Raw genomic sequence first — 10,243 nt, 5'->3', positions numbered from 1 at the left:
AGATTTTTTTTAACCATTTCAGAGAGGAAACTACTTAGAGTAGGGCAAAAACCTGAATAAAATTTTCTTAGTAGCCCAGCCAGAGACAAATGTAAGATAAATATATCCAAATACAAGGATGTAATGTAAATGTTGAAACTATGAGAGGGTAAGATATTTTAAAGTTAGTAAGAGACCCAGAATAGCAAAGGTTAGGATTCAATAGCCATAGCAATTCCAGAACCACAATGCTTTGTGGCATGGGGATCACACATAAGAATTTGGACAAGACCTGCTAAATCCTTGAGGAAGGTCCCGTTATAAATTCAAACATAACAGAAGACATCCTGTGATTATCATCATATTAATAGAAAAGGTATTGACACTGACATTTTTATTGAGTAGGATCTTTCTACAGGTTAAATGATGACAGAACTTTGAGGATCTGCCTGAACTCTTGTTTTGTGCACACGGACATAGACTTCTGGTAAAATAAAAACTGTAAAGGTGTCCAACAAAATAAGGTGGTCACCATGGAAGCTCAGATAGCTTTCTGAATTTGAAGCAATGATCAGATGCAATGCTTCCTCTAAGATAAGGTAAAAGATCTTTCCTCAAAAAAAACCCAAACCAAAAAAACCCCCCCAAGAACTCAGAAAAATAAAGGCATCAAATGCCTCCCAAAGTGAGATTGTTGTTATCAATTCCCATGTCTTGAGGCTGTTAGAACCTCTGAGACCCCAAAAATGTAAAGCTGACAGTATACACCCTTCCCCATTTTCCATTTCAATTTAATAAAGAATAGAGAACCCCTCATGCCAAAGCTAAAAATCACTCAATTTTGCTCCAAAAAGGAGTTTGAGGCATGACCACTAGTGAACCACTTGGGTCTAGTGGCCCAAGACAACAAAGTCCATTTCACCCAATGAATTCTCTTTTACATAATACTATAGAGAGTGGTTAATATAACTTCTGAATTTCAATTCTGAAACATGCATCATGCTTGCTCTTACTAGAAAACTCTCTTAGCATTCAATTTAAAAAAAAAAATCAGAACTTGGAAGCATGATTTTATCATTTCTTTACCAACAGTTTAGTTACTCTTTTACTGAAAGAAATCAATGAACTTTCAAGATCTCTCTCAAGTCACAACTTGATAAACAGTTATATCACGGCAACAAAATAAACAGTTTATTGTTTCCATTGTATAGTAACACAAATGTTAACTAGTTGAAACTCTCATGAGAAAACATTTTCTAATTTAAGTACTATGTTTATATTATAATGTATACAATTTTCAGTGAACACAAGACTACAGACAGTAAAATATTAGAAATATAAGCAAATACTACCAAAATAATTTACACAAAAATCCTGATAACTTTCTATATGAAGCAGTTTTCAGAAAACAAGTCTGCAGATCGTAAGTTTGTAGACCAATACAATATCTGGTGCTCTGGAAGTCTGAAGCTTCCTTAAGTAAGCTTCAAAATCTCTACTGATTTGGAAGTGTGGGCACTTAAAAACGTAACCACAGGGACCTACCTATATCCTCTTTGGATTCACAGCCTGAAACAACCAACAAAGGGTCACTCCTTCTGTTTAAATGCAGAAAGCAACAATGAAGATGCAGTATCAACATGTGTTACAACTTTTATACAACCAGTCCTTGCTAAGGTTATCTATCAAGACCAAAATTCAGGTCAAATCACTGCTTAAAGGCGTCAGAATCATACTATGACAATCTTATAGAATGTCCTAACCACAAAGGTGAAGCCTACTTTGGAAAGAGTGCATGTTTTTAAAGTGCCTTACTTCTAAAGCTGGTTTTGCATGCAGGAAGCATTTAAAAATTTAGTGGACCAGAAACAGCAGTCAACCATGTAACCTACACTCATTTGGAGGAAACCCTGCATAACAGTCTTACTGTCTTCTTGAAAACTGAAAAAGATATAAACATCCATCCAAACAGACTAATTCATAATAATATGTTTGACTTATTCAGTAGACATACATTCCTGTTTTCTAATGAACAAAAGAAAGATCCCTGCTGCTATTGCTTATTTAGTAACATTACCCTTCTATTATAGCTAGTTACCATTAAATCCCAAACACTCTATTTCAAGGGGAAAGGCTTTAATTTTACTTCTCCTGGCACACTGAAAACTATTTTAAATGGCGAAAAAAACAGTGGACATGTGAAATAAGAGCTCTGATTTAATGATGTCAACAACTTCTGTACAGTTGCAAGGCCCAAAATATTGTGGAAAAAAGTTGGAACAATTTTTCCATCTAAAAGTAGTGAAGACGTCACTTAAAAAAACTCTAAAATGTATTAAACAGATCTCCTTTTCCACATTAAGAAATGATCATATGATCAAAATGAATTTATCTTTTTATTTTCCTAACAAATTAACATATTACTTAAAAGTTTTATACCAATTCAGTCATCAACCAGCTATACTCAAATGCTAGCAAGCATAATTTCAACAATTTTGTTACAACTGCTATGATGAAATTCAATGGAAATACATTGCTTTAATGGTCCCAATATCCAAGTTACAAAGAATCATTACACATGTAATGTTCCTTGCTAACAAACACCCTGTTTCCACATTAAAATTCCATCAGGATAGACTTAGCACTGTTTTTTCCTTTTCAGTTTAAGAAGTGAATAGAGAATATCAAACAGAGCTTTTCATAAACATCTTCCATTATATATGATGCAAGATGAACAAGGTGCAACAGTTACCACATCATGAATTTACCTTTGGGAAAACATTCATATATCATTGTGCATCCCTGAAAGAACTTACATAGTCAAGTACTGCATAAAACATTTTTGATCACACCATAAAACAATTCATGATAAATTATCATCCATTTTATGATACTGAAATACTCCAGTTAGAAAAGCAAAACTAAACCAACAGATTTGCTAGCATTATGGTGTCAACTTTTTCACTCAATAAAAGTCCTTATCTAAACTGAATAATGTTTGATCAGTCTCAAAAGGAATGGCATAAAAAAAAGCCAAACTACCTCAGGGTGAACCTCAAAACTAAATGAAACAGCTGTCTTAAAAACACAGCTTTATTTTTCTTCAAGGAAACTAAAAGCAAAGGAACACCATAAACAGCAATACCCTTTCTCTGTGGAACTATTTTTGGTCACTGTCAAAGACAGGGGCCTAGACTAGATGGGCTCTGATCTGATCCAGCACAGCTGTTCCTATGTTCTTATGTACTTTACACGTAGCCCTGCCTAATTGCTGTTGAACATAATTTTGCACATTTCCGTTAAGTACTTACTGACTTTATCAGCCTGTGAACACAATTAATAAAGTTTCTCAATACACAGTCCAGTCATTGCTATGAAGTTTCTCAGAGCAATACACCACTGCCTCTTCTCTGCAGTCATGTCTATTAAAAATTCCCACCAATGAATCGAGTGTCCCAGGATACTGCAAGATACAAATGAAGGAGAATCTCATTTGAACAGCGAGGTAGGCTAGAGAGCTGATGACAACTTTACATCTTGTCATTGCCCAATAGCTGAGTACTACTATAAAAGCTCATGCAGCTTACATGCATTATTCTATTTCAGTCACTCACTAAAACTAGAAGTAAAGTTTGATCTGTATTTCATACAGGTCTGTCTTTCATTGATGTCTATACCTGGGAATCCCTGTCCTGGTGACTAGAAGTAGTCATTTCTACTTATTTTCACATTTTCATCTGGGAGTTCTAGTTCTACGGGTCATGAGGTTTACTTGGGGCATTGACTTCAAAGCTCTGTATTCAGAAAATGTAATTTTTTCCAGTTTGGGGAAATGTTGTGTACTACAACTAATTGGAAGACCATATTAATCTCAAGAAAAATGAAAGATCTTCTCTCTTCCCCAGATTGCAGTTTCCTTTATAAACATTAATTTCTTTTCTATAGGAGGATAAAAATACACAAAATTATGCTGGGTATTAGGAGCAAGGCAGCTAAGGGAAATGCCTGAACATTGCTTATCTGTCATAAGGTCCAATAACTGTTATGCTGGGCTCAAAAAATTACCTGATGTTTGGGAGTTAAAACGGCTTAGCTATTTACTTTTCCCATAAAAGCCTGTGATGTTCTTGCCTAGTGCTTCAAATCCAGTCCTATGAGTTTGCCAGCCATAATGGACACAAATATTCTCTGTAGTCTATACAAGTGAACAAAAACCCAAGAGTTGAGTAAATTCCCCAAAACAATATTCTTTCAGTCTGCTTGAGCCATCCTGACTCCATTCATTAAATGGATTTTTTTTCAAGGATTTAAGAATTAAAGTAAATTAAAGCATTAACAGTTGCATTATTTAAAATGTTCATCTTAAAAAACATTTACCTTATAATTTCTTCTTTAATAGTCTGTTACGTAAGGAATTTCCTACAGCCACTGAGTAAACAATTACTGTAGTTTGGCAGAATTTCCATTTCTTTCGTGTTAAATTCTTCGCACAGGATACAGATCTCCACACAAGTTATCAAATGCAAACATTTGCATAATTCATAGCTTCCAATTTAGACTGTTATTTATATTAACATAGCTTTGATAAACTGAGTTATTAAGACCAGTTAATAATGTACTGTTTTCTACAAAGTACTTTGAAGCAGTTCTGCTAATTCAGAGAAAAGAACTTTCATTCCAAATGTGCAGCATTATGAGTATATATGGAGAAAAACTGTAGGTTTTGCATGCAGTATTACTAAAATAAATCTATGTTTCTCTGTGGGAACTTTTCATATGATAGCGATTCCTAGGGAAAATATATAAAAGCTGACTTATTTTTTCCACAAGACATATTTTTCTCAAAGGAGTAATACTGAACACAGCTGTGGAAATATTAGATATTCAACAACACTATCAACCAAGACAAGAATCTTCTAAGTGAATTATGTAATGGTATTTTTAAAGGATTAAAATTAGGAAAAAGGATTAAAATTGACTTCATTTTTTTCACAACAGTTTCTCCAAAACCCTGGAAGTTGGCTATGCCTTTATATTTTATCCTCTGGCCTCATGCATTCTGTTCCTTAAAAACCTTCACAGCTAGGCAACGACTGCCCTTGTGAATATTTCATGGTTCACATCCACTTTTAAATTACTATTCTTTATAAATATATATGGCTTGCCTTCTTCTAATGCAAGATGGTTCTGAACTTCTTCAGTAAAGCTTGTTCACTACCAGTCTTCCAGGGAGAACTCTTACTATTTTTTTTCCAGCACAGTTTGGCTCTCATAACAAAGAACTCAGGAAGCAAGACTTTTCCTCTTTCAATTAGACCAATTACTTTTTGGGTCTATATAAAACATTAAAATCTACTACACTTTCTTGCACATTTCCACAGCTGAACTATAAATGTTTCATAAAGTATTTCCTTTTGATTTGAACCTGCCACCCACTCATTTCTTTTGTGTTAACCTAGTTTTTGCATTGGAAAAGGCAAAATAATTATTATCTTTCCTTCTTGATGATGTATGGGTTCAAATAGATCTGTATTACCTATATTCTGTATTTATTTTGAAGGCTACTTTGATAGCCTCTGGTAAAACCTTAAATGAAAGAAACATTGATTAATTCTCCATTTTAGCTGAATTATATTTCTTTCCAATCTTCTGAGCAAAGAACAGCCCATGGTTTTATGTGAGGAGACATGCATCTTTTACATTAATTGTAAAACATATAGAAATTATAATAACCATGGAACAAAAGTATAGTCACAGTACGAATCATATGCTGACAAATTACCAAAGATGTAGTTTGCTTGTTTAACAAAATAAAAGTTATACATTGGTAAGTAAGCTTACTTTCTAAAGTCAAAGCTACTTCATACTGCTGCAGGCAAGCCAAATGGAAATTACCCTTTGTGGAATATAAGCGTTCAAGAGAAAAATAATAGCTTCTGCTTTACAAATTGTTCTACAAAAAGATCTCATTTTCCGTACCGTAAGTTAACATGCAATTATGACATGTTTTCTTTCAATTTACATTAGTATTTCCACTGAGTGGTAAAAGTAACTTCTACCATCTAGTGAATTTCTATCTATGATAAAAAGCAGTGTAAAACCATCCAGGGAACTAAACAACTTAACTAATACATTCCCATATTCCCAAACAAATACTTTTGAAAATAGTACATTAGGCTATCTGTCAGACAATTCTAACTTCTCTGCAAGTTTCTACATGGTCTTTTAGCTTAGTTTAGAAGTGTTTATCTTCCAATTTCTTTCATTTTTTTGGTCAACTCTGCTGTAACACATACCACACCACATCACTGCATGTGCAATGGCAAGTGAGACTGAGCTCATACCTAGATTCAACCAGTCATAGGCCTTCGCTGCCTAAATCAAAGCAACCACATTTGTTCAAGGCTGTAGCAGATTCAACTTTTTGAATACTGCATACCCACAGAGGGAACAATGCCAAGAAAGTATTTGTTACTTTATACACATGTTTTATTTTTTAATACGTAAGCACAACTAGTACGAACAGCTGCAGAAGCTCAACATAGTTTCACTGGTGAAAAAAAGACTTAACAGCATAATTATTAGATCTGTTACGGTATATCAAATATTGCAGGTTTTCCCTAATTTACATTTAATTTCTATATTTGTTCCTCTCCTCCTTATGCTTACTTGTGGTTTTCCCCTACAGGTAAAATGGGAAAAGAATGAATGTTAAAAATCAGCAAAACACTTTATGATATCTAAGTAATTAAAGCAAATTTAATTGTCGTCTTTTAAGTGCCAACTTCGGAAAAAAAATAGATTACATAATACTTATGATTTAATAATAGCATAATTATGAGAAAATAATATTAAAACCATAACAGCAGTAGTTAACTACAATTAAAGCAGACTTCTTCAGAAGTCTCGCAATGTATTTAGTATTACATCCAACCTTGCATGACAGAGTGACTGCTATTGTGTCAATGAGACACAAACGAGACGCTCCTATAAAATTCCCAGGAACAAACCATGCACCTGAGAACACAGGCTAGATTAATTAATACAGTAGGGAAATCACTTCTTTAGTGAGATAATATCCTTCTTTTTATTAGTAATGTTTCTGAAAGCTTTCATTTCGACTATTCTGAAGTAACAAATTGCGTGTTTCAAACTTGCAAACAAATTTAGTCTGGAGATCTTCCTAGAAATATTGTTACTTTTTCCATCTAAAGAACAGTATATGCTCAAAGTACATGCAAACATTTACGGACCCATGTTCTTCATCAGACATACACGTGCAAACTGTAATCAATTACTATGTTATAAATGTGATATTTACTGCTTCCATTTCTAACAGTCTATCACAAACTGAGTCAAAGTCATCTTCTTTTGGATCTTTGAATTTCTAATATAATATAAATTACCTTTGTTGATAAGTAAAGTTAGGAAAAACCGTAATACCAAATTAAATTAAATTATCTTTGCAAACTAACATACTTTGAATACTTTATCTTTTCTGGAATACAAAGGACTGGATGGCCATGTTTCTTTTTTCTTAAAACTACCAACTCAATGGAAATTGATGACAGCTACCACTTTAAATGTTGCCTCTATGTTCTGAACAATACGAATCTAGCAAAAGTTTGTGTGTAAGAAGACTTATTTACACTTCCATATTATTCATACTGTTTGTTAAAACAAAGGAAAAAATGGAAAAATATCAGCATTTACAGGTGATCAGGTTTGTCAGGTTTTGGTTTTGTTGGTTTTTTTTTTGTTTTTATTATTATTGTTAAACTTTGGCAGAGTAAATGCTTGACACTCTACGAGGAAACGTTGTGCTCAGTCCAGCTTGTACTCTGAAACAGAAAATTTTCCTTTAGAACTGATTGTCGGAGTGATTCAGTAGTTTGGCACTGGTTGCAGAGCTTTTAATTTTAACTACTGTTTGATTTTCCATGAAAGAATGTCTGGTGTTTCCAATGTCTGTAAGGCAGATAAATACCCATATTTCATAAAAATGCCATGTAACATTATCCAAACTTGTAAGTAGCATCAAAAGCAAGACTAACAATTGACATGTACAGAAACCAAAACTATTTCAAGATCTTCATTCATCAAGCAGGTTCTTCAGGCAGAGCAGTTTACTGATCCAGTTAAGTGCACAAACCTTTTTACAGGACCAAGGAGATGTGCATCAAGGTGGGAATAAGCTAGCTGGGGACTTCTTAAATTGGCATTCCCACACAGAGAAATTTGTATTAATCTGTAGCCTCAGGTAGAACAAAGTTAACCTACTCTCCTAAGGCAACACAAACTATCTGCAAGGGTGAAAAATAAGGTCTGTCTCTTCAGGTTACTATTGTGCCTCTTCAGTCATTCCAGATCACCACTTTCTTCCATATATAAAACACATGATAAGCCTGACAATCACTCACATGGATGCATGTACGTGCACACTTGACTTCACAGCTCTTTTTGTACATAATCTCTTAATACTGCAAGCTATGAATTGCCCTTCAATACTGGTATGTTGCTAATAAATGCCAGGGACTAAAGACTTTGACTGCAAAATGAAACAGTATATTTTGTTGCGGCTTCTAAGTCAGCTGCCAAAAATATGCAAAAAAAGTATGCATATATTAACAAGTGAAAGTTGATTCATGCATGATAATAAATGATTATTTTATATATTTACATATAAATACTGAAGAATCAAGATGAACTACAGAAACTGAAGAATAGTTTTTCTATACTCAGCTAGCTTAAATGGTGTAGTTCAACTCGAGAAGAGCCAAAACTTAGCTAAAACCAAAATATGTGACTGCACTCTACATGGACTGGTTGTGAGCATGAAAGGAATATGTCATGTTATTAAAATGTGATGGGCAGTCTCCAAGACAGATTTGTGCAGTTGATGTTAGATTCATCATTTTATGTAAACCACATTTATAAACAGTGCCAGATAATGAAAAAGTACTTAGTTTGCCTTAAAATAACAAACGTATACAAGATCAGCTTAAAAAGAGATTGCAATGTAAGCATTAGCCACATATGGCAGCATATGCTTACTTGCTCACATACAGAAAGTGATACAAATATAGTTATTTCCAATAAAGAAATCAAGATAGCATTTGACATTACTGATGTGATAATGTTAAATATAAAACACCATGCAAATTTTTTTCATTTGCATATTTTACCACAGTGAAAGACAGTATTCTGAATCACAACATGATGGATATACTCCTATCCTTTACCTCAGAAATTATCCCCACTGCTCATAAAAATCATGTATTTTAAGGCAAGATAGAATTCTAGTTTTCAACCAATTCTTTCATTGGTGGAAATAGAAATCACTGAAAAGGTCTGAGCAAACAGTTTGACCTCATATAATATTTTTAGTTATTTAAACATGTAATATTTTGTAGGAAAATATATATACATTTGCTCGCAAGGCAAATATCTTCAGACTACTTTCTATTTGAGAGTATCTCTCTTCATTAAGACCCCAACATCATGGATTAAACAATTGTGACAGACACATTTTCCTATCAGGCTATTTAAAATCAAAATCTCACTATTAATGAAACATCAGATGCAATAAGATACCATCATTTTTCCTTTTAATAGCATCTTCAACTATATCACCTCAAAGCAACTGCTTTACAATATAGCCAAGAAAGCTGCATTTGATCCTACCTCAGAAGGCTGCAGCTACAGCCTTTGAACAGCTGCTACACATTCTACAGAAGTACACTGTAGTCTTACCTTAAGAAGTGAGAGGAACATTGACCCAAGTACCTAGCATCAATTCATTTGTTTGCACATTCCAACTTTCATTCAGAACTCCACAGCTGCCCCACTGTGCTGGCTCCTGTAACGACTTTGGGTCCAAAAATTAAAATATACTGGAAACAGTGATTCTGAAGAGGAATTCTGCAATAGTAGTCAGTTTTTAGTAAATTGGAAATATGCTGCAAATGTTTAAAAGAACAGGCTCATAAAGTAGATTGAGAACCACTGGCCTATTTTAGTTTGTAGTATTGGTATCAACAGCTAACATCTAAAGATCAGAATCTGGTAGTCAAGAGACCTGAAAAGGTGACTTCTGGATATTTTATTTTAGAATGCAATTATATTCACAATCAAAATACTAAATCCGTGTCTTGAGATATTAAACAGTTTCATTACAAAAACAGCATGTCAATGTAAGCAATATTTATTTCTACCATATTGATGCTATACGTTGTACAAAATATTAGATAATCCATTATATAGT

The 10,243-nt window shown here is 33.7% G+C and overlaps 1 protein-coding gene across 3 annotated transcripts in view; it reads right to left on the bottom strand.

Annotated features, from left to right (window-relative positions):
* The window catches only part of LOC115333254 (centromere protein P), a 166,212-nt gene that overhangs the window by 68,617 nt on the left and 87,352 nt on the right, over positions 1-10,243 (bottom strand). The window lies entirely within an intron of this gene.

This window comes from Aquila chrysaetos, chromosome 20, assembly GCF_900496995.4.
Source record: "Aquila chrysaetos chrysaetos chromosome 20, bAquChr1.4, whole genome shotgun sequence".
Taxonomy (NCBI): domain Eukaryota; kingdom Metazoa; phylum Chordata; class Aves; order Accipitriformes; family Accipitridae; genus Aquila; species Aquila chrysaetos.
The sequence above is the reverse complement of the archived record's forward strand: the minus strand, read 5'-3'. Positions and strand labels throughout refer to the sequence as shown.